At 40.7% G+C, this 19,915-nt stretch overlaps 1 protein-coding gene and 1 long non-coding RNA gene across 2 annotated transcripts in view; both read left to right on the top strand.

Moving 5' to 3' along the window:
• LOC109417294 (myosin heavy chain, non-muscle-like) overlaps positions 1-19,915 on the top strand; it is a 107,015-nt gene that overhangs the window by 10,263 nt on the left and 76,837 nt on the right. The gene's annotated exons all lie outside the window — the stretch shown is intronic.
• On the top strand, positions 942-11,473 carry LOC115270423 (uncharacterized). Its single transcript, XR_009999009.1, has 6 exons — positions 942-1,352; positions 1,412-1,482; positions 1,555-2,152; positions 10,063-10,174; positions 10,234-10,304; positions 10,377-11,473. It is a non-coding gene; the product is annotated as an uncharacterized LOC115270423 (long non-coding RNA).

Genomic DNA, 19,915 nt, shown 5'->3' on the forward strand with positions numbered 1-19,915 from the left:
GGAAATGATACCTTTGGGAAATCTAATCAACAAGTTGGACATTTTAGGAGAAGTTGGGGATTCTTAAGGGACATTGGGGATTGTTAGGAGATATTGGGGAGGGTAAAGGGAACTTAGGAATCATGGGGATCCTTGGGAAATGATACCTTTGGGGAATCTAATCAACAAGTTCGACATATTAGGAGAAGTTGGGGACTCTTAAGGGACATTGGGGCTTTAAAGGCGATATTGGGGAGGGTAAAGGGAACTTTGGAATCATGGCCGTCCTTGGGAAATGATACCTTTGGGAAATCTAATCAACAAGCTGGATATTTTAGGAGAAGTTGGGGCTTCATAAGGAACATTGGGGATTTTAAGGAGATATTGGGGAGGGTAAAGGGAACTTAAGAATCATAGGAGTCCTTGGGAAATGATACCTTTGGGGAATCTAATCAACAAGTTGGACATTTTAGGAGAAGTTGGGGATTCTTAAGGAGCATGGGGGATTTTTAGGAGACATTGGGGATTTTTAAGGAACATTGGGGATTTTTACGAGATATTGGGTAGGGTAAAGGGAACTTAGGAATCATGGCGGTCCTCGGGAAATGATACCTTTGGGGATTCTAATCGACAAGTAGGACAATTTAGGAGAAGTTGGGGATTCTTAAGGGACATTGGGGATTTTTAGGAGATATTGGGGAGGGTATAGGGAACTTAGAAATCATGTCGGTCCTCGGGAAATGATACTTTTGGGAAATCTAATCAACAAGCTGGACATTTTAGGAGAAGTTGGGGATTCTGAAGGGGCATTGAAGATTTTAAGAAGATATTGGGGATTTTTAAGAAACATTGGGAACCAGGTGGAGCGTGATCTGGCGAGTGTTGGACGTGACCGACGTTGGTGAGCTGCAGCTGCAAATCGAGTATTATGGCGGCAAATTGTTGATTCAGTATTATTGTTGTAACCGATCGCGTAGCGAAGCGTAGAAGTTGTTCGAAGCTAGCTAGCTTGAATCGCTTCTTAATTGAATCAGGATTAAGAAGGCGTTACTCAGCGTAACGCCCGATTTAGTCCGACTGCATTTTTAGCTCGAACACGAACCAATGTACGCGGATCGTTTGCTGCAAATTTTGTGCAATTGAAAACACTTCGCTCAAATTTCTCCCAAATTAATTTACTGGCTTAGCCAATAGGAATGCGCCACATGCTGATGCCATTCCTCCCCATTATCATCAGAGGTCTACTCAATACTTGCTTTAGTAAAGCTGATCATTCCAAAATCAACCAGCAAGTGTGCAAGTTCGCAGAATACAAAGTGATCAATAGTAGTCGAAGATAGTGGAAGAAGAAGTGAAGCATAGTCAGTTTCAGGGTAATTTAGTAGAAAGTGGCATCATCTTTCCAATTGTTTAAATTGCCAACTCTTCTTAGGTAGTGCGATACCATCCAAAGAAAAAGGAATAGAATTCAACCGAGTGAATATCGAGCGGTTGAAGCGCAAGGTAATTAAACGCGATGCTTGTGTGATGTAAGTGTAGGCTGAAGTGATCCTAAAGCACGATTTCGATTCGAAGGCGAAAACCTTCGAAACGAAGGTTTTTATCCCGGACAGGTTCGAGACGGTCACGAGAAACCGGAAGCCCAGCGGATAGTTCCATCTCCGAGTCGGTGGCGTCATCGTCCTGCCACGCGTCCCACGAGTATCGTAAGACGCGCTCCCCGTAGGGGCCCAAGCCATCACCCCGAGCAAGTGGGGACTCGCCCGTACTCGTGTAAGTGATTCCCCGCTGCACCTTCGAACCTCACGTGACGCTCCGGTCGCGAGTATTCACCGGCGCCATCGCGCTAGCCCCGCTGCAACGCACCACGTTGTGCAGTGTGAAGTGTGAATAGGTGATCACCGAAGCCAAGCAAGCGATTTTCTGAAAACCATCCAACATCACGTGAGTTGTGTGGCCGTCGCGTGAGGTGTGAATCAGTGCGTGAACCGCCGTCTAGAGCGTCCAAGAGCCCGCCGAGCCATTCGGTGTCAAGCATCGTACGCCGCCTTCGGCTAGGCCCACCTCCTCAGCCTGCCGATCCCATCAGCGTAAAGCATCGTGCGCCTCCCTCGAACCGCTCGCCTCCAGCGTCAGCAGCATAGCATCAGCAGCAGTTACCAACTACAATAAGGTCAGAACGAAATTAGTTTTTAATCAAACCTTTGTAGAACACAAACTAACCCTCTAACCTAACACCATTTGTACGAATACAAAGCAATATCGTTTTTTAAACAACCAAACTCGATTTGTATCGTTAGGCGTTTGGTGACGTCAAGTATATTGGATTGGGAGTCTTTTGAGTTAGGTACCGTGATCGATAGACCCGCCCTGAGCAAGTTAGCCGGGCAGACCTTACAACGCGCATTTCCGCATCACGCTGAAAGGCGTGTTGGCGCTTAAGCGGATTTGTAACTTTAACTTCTAGGGCATTGGTCAATCTGTTCGTGCCAGAAAAGTAGTCCTGTTTAGGTTCAGTTCCGTTTTAGTTAGCTGTTGAGATCCGCTTCTCTTCTGTTACCGAACCCGGGGACCAAGATACCCACGGCACAGGCGTACCGGAGACGTAGGTATCGTATCGTTTCTTTTAGTTTCGCAGTCGAACCGGGCCTGTCCCGTATTTATCTTGTTATATATTGGCGCCCAACTCAAAAGCCCGTTCACGATCTTTTGTATCGAAATTAATTGCATGATTTAGATTTTGAGTTTTCCACTTTTCAATTAGAGATCAAATAGCCTAAATTTCATTTCCATCTTCTCAACCACAGACAACTATTGTTCATTTATTTCTTTTTGCTACAGCCTTTCATTAGCTTATCACTTCAGCATGGATATGTACAATTACCATGCCGACGATCTAGAAGAAGACGAAGTAGATTATGAACTCGGAATTCGCGGTATCGTGTCTAACGAAAACCTCGAAAGCAAACGTCGCGAACTTAGACTTTTAATCAATGATGATAGGAAGAATCCGAAATTATATACGACCACTGTCACACTCGAACAAGAATCGGAATGGATTGCCGGTAGAATTCGATCGATTCAAGATGAATTGAAACGTAAAATATCATTGAAGGCTCAATCAAGATTAATTAGTTTGAGAAATAGGGTACTCAGGGCACCATCTTCGGATGCACTCACAAAGAATACATTTGTTGCTCTAATTGATGCAATTGGAAGCACTTACTTCAGCGCAAATCCTAATCAAAATGCAGTACTAAGCTCGGTAAACCAGGGTCCGCGAATTTCGGATTACGCACGAGCACAACCACAATCGACCACGCTGAATCCTCGCGCGTCCCCATATCATCCGAACTCACTTAATCAACCAGAACCGCAGGTAGCTAGGGCCAGCCCAAGTAACTCATTCTCTGTCCCGGTTATGACTTCGTCCCCTGGCCGCAATCTGAGGTCTTTAGGTAATTTGGATCTACCAAGAGATCTGCCGTTAATCCCACCTCCAGCCAGCAAAATCAGTGCCAATTTGAACTTCCCTGGGAATTTACCGATGGTAGAAACCCAAGTAAACCAAGCAAATGCTAACTGGAATCAGATTAGGGATCCACTTTGGTCTCGATCTAAAATAAACCAAGCCACTGCTAATTTGCGTTCACCTAAAGAACCACCAGTAACAACCCAGCAAGGAAGCCAACCTAGTGCCTTGCCAGGAGAAAACCGAGACATGAATGTGCTAACAGCCGACCTGAAGAACTTTATTCAACAAGTGGTAAAAGACGCGGTTAAAGATTACGTGGAGGAGTTTGCGAATATGCCCACTCCAAGTTTTTCAAGCTTTCGTCGGAATGATCGAGATCATCCGATCACAAATGACATAGGAATCAACACTTCGGGGCCACAGTTCAATCCCCCACCTAGTCCGTCCCTCCTGAATAACGATCAAATTCAGGGCTCATCTCGCCAAGGAAGTCAGCAGATGTTTCCTCCAAATTATTTCAATAATTTGAGGACTAAAATTGAAAAGTGGCAAGTGTTTTTCAATGGAGAAGTCGGACCAAAATCTCCGTCAGTGTCAGAGTTTATCAGGCAGGTCACCATTCTAGCAAAAGCCAATCACGTAAGTGATGCTGAGCTTCTCCAACAAGCATACATTTTTTTCACAGGGGATGCACGGCGTTGGTATTTTACGTATTGGGAAAAGTTTGTAACGTGGCAACACTTGGTCCATTACCTTACAATGACTTTTGAAAACCCTAATAAGGACAAAGCCATAGAAGACGAGATGCGAGAACGCAAACAACGTCCGAACGAACGCTTCAGTGCGTATTTAGCGGATATGGAACGGCTATCTCAGAGTCTAACCCGAAAAATGGACCCTAACTTAAAATTTAAACTTGTCTTCGATAACACTAAGTTATCATACAGACGACGCCTGGCATTGATACCAGTAAGATCGATCAATGAATTGGCGGAGTATTGCTATCAGTTCGATGCTCTTGAACCAAGTTTATATGCGCAAACTAGTAATCGATCACATCCTCAAACAGTTCATCAAGTGGACCTAGAAGAACTTGAGGATCTGAAGTTAGAAGAGTCAGACTCCGAAGAGATTAACGCCATCAACAGCGGCAATAAATATGCAAACCGAAATCGTTTTGTGAAACGAGATTCTAAGCTAAGCTCAGCGCCTGTTTTAGCATCTAAACCTGAGTCTTCTATCGAAGAGGATGATAACATGGTTCGATGCTGGAACTGCAAGAGTACAGGACATTTTGCTAAGGCGTGCCAACAACCACGACGAGTTTATTGCTATGCATGCGGTGAACCTAATGTAAGCAAAGCCACCTGTCCCAAAAACCATCTGGATCAGTCCAATCCAAAAAACGAGAATTAGGAGAAGAAACCGGGGACTCTCTTCTTCCTACTCAAAATTCAGATAGGATCCCCAATTATGACTATTTTGACCAAGTGTTTACAATGAATCTCAACCCAATTACCTGTCCACATATTACGGTTCACATATTCGGCACTCCTGTGCGCGGACTGTTAGATTCAGGAGCTAGCATCTCCGTAATCAGCTCCTTAGATTTGGTCAAGCGATGGAATCTAAAAATTGAAAACATTAAATTAAAAATACAGACAGCCAACGGGGAAAAACTACATTGTATTGGTGTTGTTTACATACCGTTTACTTTTTATGACGTAACCAAGGTCATTCCTACGGTGGTCATCCCCGACGTCTCAAAAGAGTTGATATGCGGCTACGATTTTTGGCAAGCCTTTGACATACGACCCACGATAGGCAACAATAAAGATGTCAGTTGCAGTATTCCAGACGATAATTCTCCATCGAATCTGGTAGTCCAAATGCTAGACATTGAGTTCCTTAGTCCGTTCGTCTTTACCATTTCACAAGATGATAATGCACATGCATCCGTACGTGAACCAACTACTGATGAAAGTCTGGACATCCCGTCCCTAGAGCCGCCAAACGAAGAACAGGTCACACCAGAATCCGTCATCACCGAGCATTTACTGTCACGCAAAGATAAGCAGAAATTAGTGAAAGTTATCAACACTTTTCCGAAATCCTATGATGGGAAAATTGGAAGAACAACATTGTTAACTCACAAAATTGAGCTGCTACCGGACGCAAAACCTCGAAAAATCCCATCTTATAAATATTCACCCAAAGTCGAAGAAGAAGTAGACAAAGAAATTGAAAGGTTGCTTAAAATGGATGCGATCGAAGAGTGTAATAGTGATTTCGTCAACCCACTGTTACCCGTCAGAAAACCCAACGGAAATTGGAGGCTATGTCTCGACGCACGCAGACTTAACCAAATCACAAAAAGGGATGAATATCCTTTCCCCAATATGGTCAACATTTTGGAACGCCTAGAAAAGTCAAAATATTTCTCAATTATTGACTTAAAAGATGCATACCATCAAGTCATCTTAGAACCTGATTGTAGAGACTACACGGCTTTTAGAACCCGTAAAGGGTTATTTAGATACAAAACTATGCCTTTTGGTCTACTTAACAGTGGAGCCACCTTATGCCGTCTCATGAACAAGGTATTGAAGTTTGACCTTCAACCTAGAGTTTTTGTTTATCTAGATGATATAATCATCACATCAGATACGCTCGAGGAACACTTCGCGCTTCTAGAGATAGTCGCAAACAGACTGAGGCAGGCCAATTTGACCATAAGTGTCGACAAATCAAAATTTTGTCAAAAGTCAGTGCGATATTTGGGATACGTTTTAAGCGAATACGGAATTGCTACTGACAACGCAAAAATAGCTCCAATTTTAGGATACCCAGCTCCAAAAACCGTAAAAGAGGTCAGGAGGCTACTTGGCTTAGCTGGTTTTTACCAAAGATTTATAGCCAACTACAGCCATATAGTAGCTCCTATATCTGATCTGCTCAAAAAGGGTAAGAGCAAATTTGCCTGGACTGAACAAGCAGATAAAGCTCTCTTAAAACTGAAAGCAGCTTTGACGTCCCCACCAATATTGGCGAACCCTAACTTTTCCCTTCCCTTTGCAATCGAGACAGACAGCTCCGATTTGGCTGTAGGAGCTGTGCTCACCCAGGTCATAGACGGAGAAAGAAAATGCATAGCCTATTTTTCTAAAAAACTTTCGGCAACACAGAGAAAATACAGTGCCACTGAGCGCGAGTGTTTGGCCATGCTGATGGCAATCGAAAACTTCAGGCATTTTGTAGAGGCAACCAAGTTTACAATCGTCACAGATGCAATGAGCTTAACATTTTTAAGGTCAATGTCGATTCACAGTAAAAGTCCTCGAATAGCCAGATGGGCTATGAAAATCCAAGGCATGGATATCAACTTTGAATACCGGAAGGGCAAGGACAATGTGAGTGCTGACGCCCTCTCAAGATCCATTTGCCCTATTTCCAGTGGAATCGCTGACGTCCCTTACGAAAAACTCAAAGAATTGATTATTACGTTCCCTGAAAAGTACAAAGATTACAAAATTGTTGACGAGAAAATATATAAGTTTGTCACTAACGCGGCCAAACATGATGACCATACGTTCAGATGGAAATATATGCCCACGAGTATACAGAAAGCTGAAATTATTGAAAATGTCCATAATCAAGCTCACATGGGTTTCGAAAAAACGCTTCAAGAGGTAGCGCAAAAGTACTTCTGGCCAAAGATGAGCGCTGACGTACTCCGTTACTGCAAAGCATGCATCACCTGTAAAAGGGCGAAGACGGATAATGTCAATGCAAACCCACCTTGTGGAAAGCCAAAAACGAGTAATCGTCCTTGGGAAATGATCTCTGTCGATTTTTTAGGGCCCTACACGAGGTCTAGATCAGGGAACGCATGGGTGTTGGTAATCACCGACCATTTTTCCAAATTTACCATGGTCCAAGTAATGCGACAAGCAAAAACTTCTGCAGTCATCACTTTTCTCGAAAACAACGTTTTCCTTCTTTTCGGGGTGCCAGCCGTGTTAATCTCCGATAACGGAGCGCAATTCCGCTCAAAAGAGTTTGAAAATTTTTTGACCAAATACAATGTTCAACATTGGGCTCTTGCGGCCTACCACCCAGGCCCAAACCCCACAGAAAGAGCAAACAGAGTCATTACAACAGCAATTAGAGCGTCACTGATGGATAAATCTCAAAAAGATTGGGATAAGGGGATACAGCACATAGCCTGTGCTATCCGCAATAATGTACACAGTTCAACAGGGTACTCACCATACTTTATCAACTTCGGTAAACAAATGATCAGTTCAGGTGATGAATATACGCGGCTTCGCGATACAAACCCGAATGTAGATCACTTTAATCCACCGAAGTTAGCTGACGACCTTAAACACTTGTATGAAGCTGTGCGCATCAACCTTAAACGTGCGTATGATCGATACTCCACATATTACAATCTCCGATCGAAACGCGATGTGCAGTTTGAAGAAGGTGAAGTCGTTTTGAAGAAAAACTTTTTCCTTTCCGATAAATCAAAAGATTTTACTGCAAAGCTCGCACCGCGATATAGCGAGGCGATTATCCGCAAGAAAATTGGCACCAACTGCTATGAACTAAATGACCCCAAAACAGGCAAAACACTGGGCGTTTTCCATTCTTCAAAGCTTAAGAAAAAATAGTGTGGAGAAGGAATGATGGAGCAAAACAAAACACAAAATTCAAACCTCTTCCTTCCCACAAAACTACACAGAGAACAATTTAGGTGTATCTGATAAAGCTATGATGACCGAAGCACTATAGTAGGTTTACCACATACTCACAAAAAAAAACACCTCCTCGATAGGCGACAGCTTCGAGTCGCAGGGCATACTCACTAAAAAAAACAATAACAAACACTTTCACTTTCATGGCTATGATTGCAGCTTCTGCGCCGATTGATGAAAAGGTAAATAAACACCACACTAGCTCCGCTGGTTTGTCGGGTAGTTATATACTCCCTCCGTATACCAGCGTACAATTTCGGCTATGTAGGCAAAAATTCTTTTGTTCACACACTTCTCAAGGCCACAGACAGAAGTTTTTCTCTGGACCACAATAACCAAGAATAGGATGGTGTATACTGAGGGCATAGCCACATAGAAAAAAAAACTCACTTCGCGCGATAGAACCGATCCCGATGATTCCCACGGATCAGTTTAGACCTCCTCACCAAGATCCGGGTCGTAGGCACTTAGAATAATAAATTCACTACTAATTAGAATATAAAATTACTATTTTTTTTCTCGTACCGATTCCCGATTATAAAAATACGCGTCGTCACCGTCGTCGCGGTCGCGGTAGGTTTTCGTTAAGTTACTGTCAATCGGATGAAGTGACAGAACGGTTTCGTTAAGCTCGCCCAGAGTAAATAAGATGATCGGAGGTACCAGCATAATGGTATCCCGACTAAAAGATGATTCGGTTTGGTACCGGGAGTATTGATTTGCAAAATATGTTTTGCGTTAAGCCGTTGAAATAGAATAACAAATTGATAGGAAGGTAGAGGTCGTATATATTTTTTGGAGCTATCATTATAGCCGTTGTATGACGTTTAGTTGGATTCATAGTAATAAATTAAATCAAGTTTAGTCAGCATTTTGAAAGTCCTGGCAACACGACTTTCGTTAAGTACCAATCGGTTGAACGTTTGGTTGTATGCGTAACTCGCAGCAATCGCTTTAGTCGAAGATTATGAACAGTCTTCGCAGTTCAACCGTCGAGCGATTATCGTAACTTTTTGCCTCAATTCGTAATGTCGTCGCGTGCGCGGAAAAGTTTATATATGCAGATTATCCCGTGTTTCAAGTATCGTCGCAAAGTTCTCAATATGTTTGAGGTAAATATCGTCTCGTCTCGTTACCGTATCGTGTTTGGCAAGATTAAATAACAACATCTTCACGAAAAAAGTGGAGGTTGAAGTGAGGTACCGTATCGTTAGAATATCAAGATGGCGGCGAGCTCGAGCCGTTTGGGATGTGTTGATTTTTAGTGATTAGAAGCAAATTGAAATACTAAAATGAAGCAGAATTTATAGAAAGTTATGTGAATGATACAGTTTAAGTTTGAGAAGAAGGAAATGTTTGCGTTGATAATGCTAGGAATTAAGTGAATTGAGAAACCCGTTATTTTGTTTGCATGCCAAGAAATACTGAAGTGGAGATTCGTTGCGAAATTATAAGAATCGAAAAGTGACCAAAATTCTCCGAAAAATTTAATAAAATTTCGGACCTGAAATTTTATTAAATTTTTCATCGTCTTAACAGGGGGTATATGTAACCGATCGCGTAGCGAAGCGTAGAAGTTGTTCGAAGCTAGCTAGCTTGAATCGCTTCTTAATTGAATCAGGATTAAGAAGGCGTTACTCAGCGTAACGCCCGATTTAGTCCGACTGCATTTTTAGCTCGAACACGAACCAATGTACGCGGATCGTTTGCTGCAAATTTTGTGCAATTGAAAACACTTCGCTCAAATTTCTCCCAAATTAATTTACTGGCTTAGCCAATAGGAATGCGCCACATGCTGATGCCATTCCTCCCCATTATCATCAGAGGTCTACTCAATACTTGCTTTAGTAAAGCTGATCATTCCAAAATCAACCAGCAAGTGTGCAAGTTCGCAGAATACAAAGTGATCAATAGTAGTCGAAGATAGTGGAAGAAGAAGTGAAGCATAGTCAGTTTCAGGGTAATTTTGTAGAAAGTGGCATCATCTTTCCAATTGTTTAAATTGCCAACTCTTCTTAGGTAGTGCGATACCATCCAAAGAAAAAGGAATAGAATTCAACCGAGTGAATATCGAGCGGTTGAAGCGCAAGGTAATTAAACGCGATGCTTGTGTGATGTAAGTGTAGGCTGAAGTGATCCTAAAGCACGATTTCGATTCGAAGGCGAAAACCTTCGAAACGAAGGTTTTTATCCCGGACAGGTTCGAGACGGTCACGAGAAACCGGAAGCCCAGCGGATAGTTCCATCTCCGAGTCGGTGGCGTCATCGTCCTGCCACGCGTCCCACGAGTATCGTAAGACGCGCTCCCCGTAGGGGCCCAAGCCATCACCCCGAGCAAGTGGGGACTCGCCCGTACTCGTGTAAGTGATTCCCCGCTGCACCTTCGAACCTCACGTGACGCTCCGGTCGCGAGTATTCACCGGCGCCATCGCGCTAGCCCCGCTGCAACGCACCACGTTGTGCAGTGTGAAGTGTGAATAGGTGATCACCGAAGCCAAGCAAGCGATTTTCTGAAAACCATCCAACATCACGTGAGTTGTGTGGCCGTCGCGTGAGGTGTGAATCAGTGCGTGAACCGCCGTCTAGAGCGTCCAAGAGCCCGCCGAGCCATTCGGTGTCAAGCATCGTACGCCGCCTTCGGCTAGGCCCACCTCCTCAGCCTGCCGATCCCATCAGCGTAAAGCATCGTGCGCCTCCCTCGAACCGCTCGCCTCCAGCGTCAGCAGCATAGCATCAGCAGCAGTTACCAACTACAATAAGGTCAGAACGAAATTAGTTTTTAATCAAACCTTTGTAGAACACAAACTAACCCTCTAACCTAACACCATTTGTACGAATACAAAGCAATATCGTTTTTTAAACAACCAAACTCGATTTGTATCGTTAGGCGTTTGGTGACGTCAAGTATATTGGATTGGGAGTCTTTTGAGTTAGGTACCGTGATCGATAGACCCGCCCTGAGCAAGTTAGCCGGGCAGACCTTACAACGCGCATTTCCGCATCACGCTGAAAGGCGTGTTGGCGCTTAAGCGGATTTGTAACTTTAACTTCTAGGGCATTGGTCAATCTGTTCGTGCCAGAAAAGTAGTCCTGTTTAGGTTCAGTTCCGTTTTAGTTAGCTGTTGAGATCCGCTTCTCTTCTGTTACCGAACCCGGGGACCAAGATACCCACGGCACAGGCGTACCGGAGACGTAGGTATCGTATCGTTTCTTTTAGTTTCGCAGTCGAACCGGGCCTGTCCCGTATTTATCTTGTTATATTGTATAGCCGTGGTGGTCACGCCACTGGCTTTCTTTCGTTTCACTTGATGTAACTCTAGGTACACTGAAACAAACTACAAACACTTTATTGACTAAAGATAGGTTGTATGTATTAATAAAATCGATGCACCACACCCGCGAACCGAAACTCCAACCAAACTCACGCCGCAAACGATCCCACACGGACGACGATCCCACCGGACAACGACACCACAACAATACAACAACCGCCCCGGCGTCAATCGCGGGTCTTTTAACTTGCCGTCGCAAGAACTCATTCTCCCGATCTGAAAAGAAATAAGAGAAAAGCCAAACCGGGCGTCGTCCACTCTGGCTTCATTAGTTCGGCCACGTGACTGAGACCTTGTTGGGGTTCAGTCAGCGCTGCCGGGTGACACATACAAAAAGTTAAAACAAAAACATTTCTCCGGCATTGGAGCGAGAACGTTACATCACCGCGTCAACCAGCAACAAGCAGTAAGCATTCTCTCTGCTTGCATCGCTTGTTTCTTGGTTAACCGGCGTTGGTCTATAAACATGACCGTGAAATCCACATGTGATGTAATCCACTAATTGCGTGGAGCACCATGGGGAAATAAAGGGTCTTTCTTAGATCAATGGTGATCATTGATCTTTAGAATTATTCAATACAGGGAGGGAAATGCTTCCTTCGGTCGGCAGGACCGCTACATCCGCTCCCCCCTTAAATAAAGTTTTTATTTGTGAAGCAAAGAAATACTTGCAGTAAGCATTCGGCTAGCGTATACATTTGCGAGTTAAAGATTATCCCAAGGACTACTCTACATTATTCAATTCTACCTTTTCTAAAACAAAAATATTACTAAGTTTTTTTTCTCTTGCAAAAACGAACTTAACTAATCCTTATTTCTTTCCCTACTCTAAGATGATTCACCTTCCTCCTGACGCTCGAGTCTATCAAAATGCCGCTTCGTGTTTGTGTTGCAGTAGACGTTTCATCGACCGAAACTAGATTTCAAGCACCAAAAAGGGGTTATTTGTAGGGTTGTCCATTGAACGAAATCTCTCAACCAACCGCCATAATCTTTAAACTCGGAGTACCTCCAAAATAGTAACCAACATCCTTCCATTGCACGTAACCTTCTATCTGCACAAAGTCGTTTTCATGTGTTGAGTAGTTTTAGCTACCAATCAGCATTCCCATTCCATCGAACCACTCTCAGAGATTCGTCAAGTGTCTCTTCCATGTCACCATTCAACTCCGTGAAGTTTGTCGGATTCAGCTGGCACATGTCATATAATACTCTTGCGAAGCATTTCAGATGCCTAATGACTCCTCCCTTGGCACAGCTCGGAATATTCTTCCCATTCCAAATGCATAACTTACTCCCGAAATCAAAGACTAGGATTTCCGGTCTAACATGGCAATTTAAGCAATAACAGCCCAGCATTTCTCCATCGGCGCTAAACCATCACCTTCAAACTTGTAAACCTTGTTTGTCTTGATCGGCAACTCCCAACGGCTCGTCCTTGTCGGCATGACTAGCATCGCAGACTACCGCTCCATCATCCTTCTGACCCTATTCTGTCCCTACGAAAAATTCAAATTCCGTCTCCTATATCAATTAAGTTAATCAGTCAAATAAATAGTAAAAGAAATACTCCCTTATTTTGAAAGATTAAAAAGTACGAATTAAATACGAACTATATTTTGTGAACTTTTAAAAATGGCATTTAATTATATTTTTTTTCGAAATACTTTTTTTCCGAATGTTTTTTTTCGAACATATCTTACTCTTTTTTCGAATATTGTTTTTTTAATATATATTTTCGAACATTGTTTTTTTTTCGAAAAATGTTTTTTTTTTGCCTTTTTTCTTAATAGGTTTAACATGTGTAATATTAATCAAATATTTCACCATGAATTGGCCTACTTCATTAGTCTTATGCCTTCGGCAAATTATGTGACAAACTTGAAAGTAAGGAAAAAAAAACAATTGATCACAATTGAAACATCTTCAGAAGATCATTTCTGTCAACCAAAAACAATTTGCATTTTATATTCCATCAAATCTGGATTTCACTATATGAATAAAAAAAAAAAAAAATTTGAGACGCTGCCGGAGAAAAAACAAAAAACAACAAACTTACATACTACATCATAATGTTGCAGGGATGCAAAGCAATAATCTATTTATCTCTCTTGCATATCCGCAAAAGTTAAAAAATAAAATGAACTCACCGAGTCTCCTATACTTTTTCGTCCTTCTCCGTTTGTTGTGGCAAGTCCTTGGCTGCCGGCATTGCTCCACCCCTTTCCCTTTTGAGGTTGTAAGTTGGGCCTGTAAGTATACTCCATTTCTCTTGATTCACTTGTGTATAAAACCACATTGTAAATATCATTCCATATTATTTTTACAGAGGATATGGGTTCCTCTAATCTCTCTTAATATTTCATTATTTCGTAGAGGTTTTGGATTTCCTCTTTCGTCAAAATTTGTAGACATTTGCTTTGTCTCCTTTCTGTGTTTTAAATTTTCTCATAATTTCATTTAAATTTTCAGAGGGCTTTTGTAAATCCTCTCTTAATTCTCTTAAGTTTTCATATTCGATAAAAAAAAACGCTTAATTTTGCTCTCGTATTAGTTTCTGTACTATTAAATCATTGGAGGGTTCCTCTCCTAAATCATCTCTCCTTTCGTTCATATTTTCCGTTTATTATGTTATTAAAGGGTGTGTATTCCTTTTCTTTATTATTTTTCTTCAATTATTTCCTTGTATTTTCTGTATTTCTGGAGGGTGTGTTTTCCTCTCCTTAATTATTTATTTCTCTTTGTTGTTTGATATCTATGGCCCTTACAGAATAGTAGTTACTCTGGTTTTCCAGCCCTTCGGTACATTCAAAACTGAGTTTGACGGACGCATTCATTGTTATAAATTAGCTGTAGGCTCATAGTTTGTCAATATATTTTTTTTGTTATGTAATTCCTCTCTTACTTCCCTTTCAATGTTTCATTTTATATTTACTGAGGGTATTCTATTCCTCTCATTTTTAATTAATGTTCACTTATTTTTATAGAGGGTATGAAATTCCTCTCATTTCAATTAAATTTTCATTTTATAATTATAGAGGATATGAAATTCCTCTCCATTTCACTTTTAATTTTCATTTTGTATTTATTGAGGGTATGAAATTCCTCTCATTTTTCATTAATTCAATTTACCACTTTATCCTGAGCGGTGACAGATGAATATGATTTTCGCTCATATTTGCACTGATATTATTCATATCAATCGCTCTCTCTGTAATAGGTAATGTGTTTGGTATCATGTAGTCACTCTCTATTTTTATTTAAATTTGATCAACTAAGTTGTATAATCTATTCCTATATATGTTTTTCATAATCCTTAATGATTCGATTATGAGTGTAAATTAGACAATATCATCGACAATATTTTAACATGAGGAATAATTAACTCTCCTTTGTCAGTATGGGTATTTACAATTGTTGTAAACGAGAATAAAAAATATTTATTGTTGATAAATGTTGTTTTTGGTTCAAATCAACCGTGGTCATCCCACAGGAGTTCCGTTAGGCACTCATAGTTTTCCGAAAAGACAGAATCGAGTAGTGCATCTATCTCGTTTAAAATATTGTCGAGTGAATATAAAAGAAAATCGGGTTAAGTACGGTTCCTTTGAATTCCACTAAGAATTTGCATCCTTTGACAGATACGTATTTCAACCTCAACTGTAAGGTCGTCTTCAGTGTCTTGTACTTAACCCATAGTCGAGTCAAGTACAAGACACTGAAGACGACCTTACAGTTGAGGTCGAAATACGTATCTGTCAAAGGATGCAAATTCTTAGTGGAATTCAAAGGAACCGTACTTAACCCGATTTTCTTTTATATTCACTCGACAATATTTTAAACGAGATAGATGCACTACTCGATTCTGTCTTTTCGGAAAACTATGAGTGCCTAACGGAACTCCTGTGGGATGACCACGGTTGATTTGAACCAAAAACAACATTTATCAACAATAAATATTTTTTATTCTCGTTTACAACAATTGTAAATACCCATACTGACAAAGGAGAGTTAATTATTCCTCATGTTAAAATATTGTCGATGATATTGTCTAATTTACACTCATAATCGAATAATTAAGGATTATGAAAAACATATATAGGAATAGATTATACAACTTAGTTGATCAAATTTAAATAAAAATAGAGAGTGACTACATGATACCAAACACATTACCTATTACAGAGAGAGCGATTGATATGAATAATATCAGTGCAAATATGAGCGAAAATCATATTCATCTGTCACCGCTCAGGATAAAGTGGTAAATTGAATTAATGAAAAATGAGAGGAATTTCATACCCTCAATAAATACAAAATGAAAATTAAAAGTGAAATGGAGAGGAATTTCATATCCTCTATAATTATAAAATGAAAATTTAATTGAAATGAGAGGAATTTCATACCCTCTATAAAAATAAGTGAACATTAATTAAAAATGAGAGGAATAGAATACCCTCAGTAAATATAAAATGAAACATTGAAAGGGAAGTAAGAGAGGAATTACATAACAAAAAAAATATATTGACAAACTATGAGCCTACAGCTAATTTATAACAATGAATGCGTCCGTCAAACTCAGTTTTGAATGTACCGAAGGGCTGGAAAACCAGAGTAACTACTATTCTGTAAGGGCCATAGATATCAAACAACAAAGAGAAATAAATAATTAAGGAGAGGAAAACACACCCTCCAGAAATACAGAAAATACAAGGAAATAATTGAAGAAAAATAATAAAGAAAAGGAATACACACCCTTTAATAACATAATAAACGGAAAATATGAACGAAAGGAGAGATGATTTAGGAGAGGAACCCTCCAATGATTTAATAGTACAGAAACTAATACGAGAGCAAAATTAAGCGTTTTTTTTTATCGAATATGAAAACTTAAGAGAATTAAGAGAGGATTTACAAAAGCCCTCTGAAAATTTAAATGAAATTATGAGAAAATTTAAAACACAGAAAGGAGACAAAGCAAATGTCTACAAATTTTGACGAAAGAGGAAATCCAAAACCTCTACGAAATAATGAAATATTAAGAGAGATTAGAGGAACCCATATCCTCTGTAAAAATAATATGGAATGATATTTACAATGTGGTTTTATACACAAGTGAATCAAGAGAAATGGAGTATACTTACAGGCCCAACTTACAACCTCAAAAGGGAAAGGGGTGGAGCAATGCCGGCAGCCAAGGACTTGCCACAACAAACGGAGAAGGACGAAAAAGTATAGGAGACTCGGTGAGTTCATTTTATTTTTTTGCGGATATGCAAGAGAGATAAATAGATTATTGCTTTGCATCCCTGCAACATTATGATGTAGTATGTAAGTTTGTTGTTTTTTGTTTTTTCTCCGGCAGCGTCTCAAAATTTTTTTTTTTTTTTATTCATATAGTGAAATCCAGATTTGATGAAATATAAAATGCAAATTGTTTTTGGTTGACAGAAATGATCTTCTGAAGATGTTTCAATTGTGATCAATTGTTTTTTTTTCCTTACTTTCAAGTTTGTCACATAATTTGCCGAAGGCATAAGACTAATGAAGTAGGCCAATTCATGGTGAAATATTTGATTAATATTACACATGTTAAACCTATTAAGAAAAAAGGCAAAAAAAAAACATTTTTCGAAAAAAAAACAATGTTCGAAAATATATATTAAAAAAACAATATTCGAAAAAAGAGTAAGATATGTTCGAAAAAAAAACATTCGGAAAAAAAGTATTTCGAAAAAAAATATAATTAAATGCCATTTTTAAAAGTTCACAAAATATAGTTCGTATTTAATTCGTACTTTTTAATCTTTCAAAATAAGGGAGTATTTCTTTTACTATTTATTTGACTGATTAACTTAATTGATATAGGAGACGGAATTTGAATTTTTCGTAGGGACAGAATAGGGTCAGAAGGATGATGGAGCGGTAGTCTGCGATGCTAGTCATGCCGACAAGGACGAGCCGTTGGGAGTTGCCGATCAAGACAAACAAGGTTTACAAGTTTGAAGGTGATGGTTTAGCGCCGATGGAGAAATGCTGGGCTGTTATTGCTTAAATTGCCATGTTAGACCGGAAATCCTAGTCTTTGATTTCGGGAGTAAGTTATGCATTTGGAATGGGAAGAATATTCCGAGCTGTGCCAAGGGAGGAGTCATTAGGCATCTGAAATGCTTCGCAAGAGTATTATATGACATGTGCCAGCTGAATCCGACAAACTTCACGGAGTTGAATGGTGACATGGAAGAGACACTTGACGAATCTCTGAGAGTGGTTCGATGGAATGGGAATGCTGATTGGTAGCTAAAACTACTCAACACATGAAAACGACTTTGTGCAGATAGAAGGTTACGTGCAATGGAAGGATGTTGGTTACTATTTTGGAGGTACTCCGAGTTTAAAGATTATGGCGGTTGGTTGAGAGATTTCGTTCAATGGACAACCCTACAAATAACCCCTTTTTGGTGCTTGAAATCTAGTTTCGGTCGATGAAACGTCTACTGCAACACAAACACGAAGCGGCATTTTGATAGACTCGAGCGTCAGGAGGAAGGTGAATCATCTTAGAGTAGGGAAAGAAATAAGGATTAGTTAAGTTCGTTTTTGCAAGAGAAAAAAAACTTAGTAATATTTTTGTTTTAGAAAAGGTAGAATTGAATAATGTAGAGTAGTCCTTGGGATAATCTTTAACTCGCAAATGTATACGCTAGCCGAATGCTTACTGCAAGTATTTCTTTGCTTCACAAATAAAAACTTTATTTAAGGGGGGAGCGGATGTAGCGGTCCTGCCGACCGAAGGAAGCATTTCCCTCCCTGTATTGAATAATTCTAAAGATCAATGATCACCATTGATCTAAGAAAGACCCTTTATTTCCCCATGGTGCTCCACGCAATTAGTGGATTACATCACATGTGGATTTCACGGTCATGTTTATAGACCAACGCCGGTTAACCAAGAAACAAGCGATGCAAGCAGAGAGAATGCTTACTGCTTGTTGCTGGTTGACGCGGTGATGTAACGTTCTCGCTCCAATGCCGGAGAAATGTTTTTGTTTTAACTTTTTGTATGTGTCACCCGGCAGCGCTGACTGAACCCCAACAAGGTCTCAGTCACGTGGCCGAACTAATGAAGCCAGAGTGGACGACGCCCGGTTTGGCTTTTCTCTTATTTCTTTTCAGATCGGGAGAATGAGTTCTTGCGACGGCAAGTTAAAAGACCCGCGATTGACGCCGGGGCGGTTGTTGTATTGTTGTGGTGTCGTTGTCCGGTGGGATCGTCGTCCGTGTGGGATCGTTTGCGGCGTGAGTTTGGTTGGAGTTTCGGTTCGCGGGTGTGGTGCATCGATTTTATTAATACATACAACCTATCTTTAGTCAATAAAGTGTTTGTAGTTTGTTTCAGTGTACCTAGAGTTACATCAAGTGAAACGAAAGAAAGCCAGTGGCGTGACCACCACGGCTATACAATAATACTGAATCAACAATTTGCCGCCATAATACTCGATTTGCAGCTGCAGCTCACCAACGTCGGTCACGTCCAACACTCGCCAGATCACGCTCCACCTGGTTCCCAATGTTTCTTAAAAATCCCCAATATCTTCTTAAAATCTTCAATGCCCCTTCAGAATCCCCAACTTCTCCTAAAATGTCCAACTTGTTGATTAGATTTCCCAAAAGTATCATTTCCCGAGGACCGACATGATTTCTAAGTTCCCTATACCCTCCCCAATATCTCCTAAAAATCCCCAATGTCCCTTAAGAATCCCCAACTTCTCCTAAATTGTCCTACTTGTCGATTAGAATCCCCAAAGGTATCATTTCCCGAGGACCGCCATGATTCCTAAGTTCCCTTTACCCTACCCAATATCTCGTAAAAATCCCCAATGTTCCTTAAAAATCCCCAATGTCTCCTAAAAATCCCCCATGCTCCTTAAGAATCCCCAACTTCTCCTAAAATGTCCAACTTGTTGATTAGATTCCCCAAAGGTATCATTTCCCAAGGACTCCTATGATTCTTAAGTTCCCTTTACCCTCCCCAATATCTCCTTAAAATCCCCAATGTTCCTTATGAAGCCCCAACTTCTCCTAAAATATCCAGCTTGTTGATTAGATTTCCCAAAGGTATCATTTCCCAAGGACGGCCATGATTCCAAAGTTCCCTTTACCCTCCCCAATATCGCCTTTAAAGCCCCAATGTCCCTTAAGAGTCCCCAACTTCTCCTAATATGTCGAACTTGTTGATTAGATTCCCCAAAGGTATCATTTCCCAAGGATCCCCATGATTCCTAAGTTCCCTTTACCCTCCCCAATATCTCCTAACAATCCCCAATGTCCCTTAAGAATCCCCAACTTCTCCTAAAATGTCCAACTTG

The sequence above is a fragment of the Aedes albopictus genome, chromosome 3 (assembly GCF_035046485.1).
Source record: "Aedes albopictus strain Foshan chromosome 3, AalbF5, whole genome shotgun sequence".
NCBI classification, from domain to species: domain Eukaryota; kingdom Metazoa; phylum Arthropoda; class Insecta; order Diptera; family Culicidae; genus Aedes; species Aedes albopictus.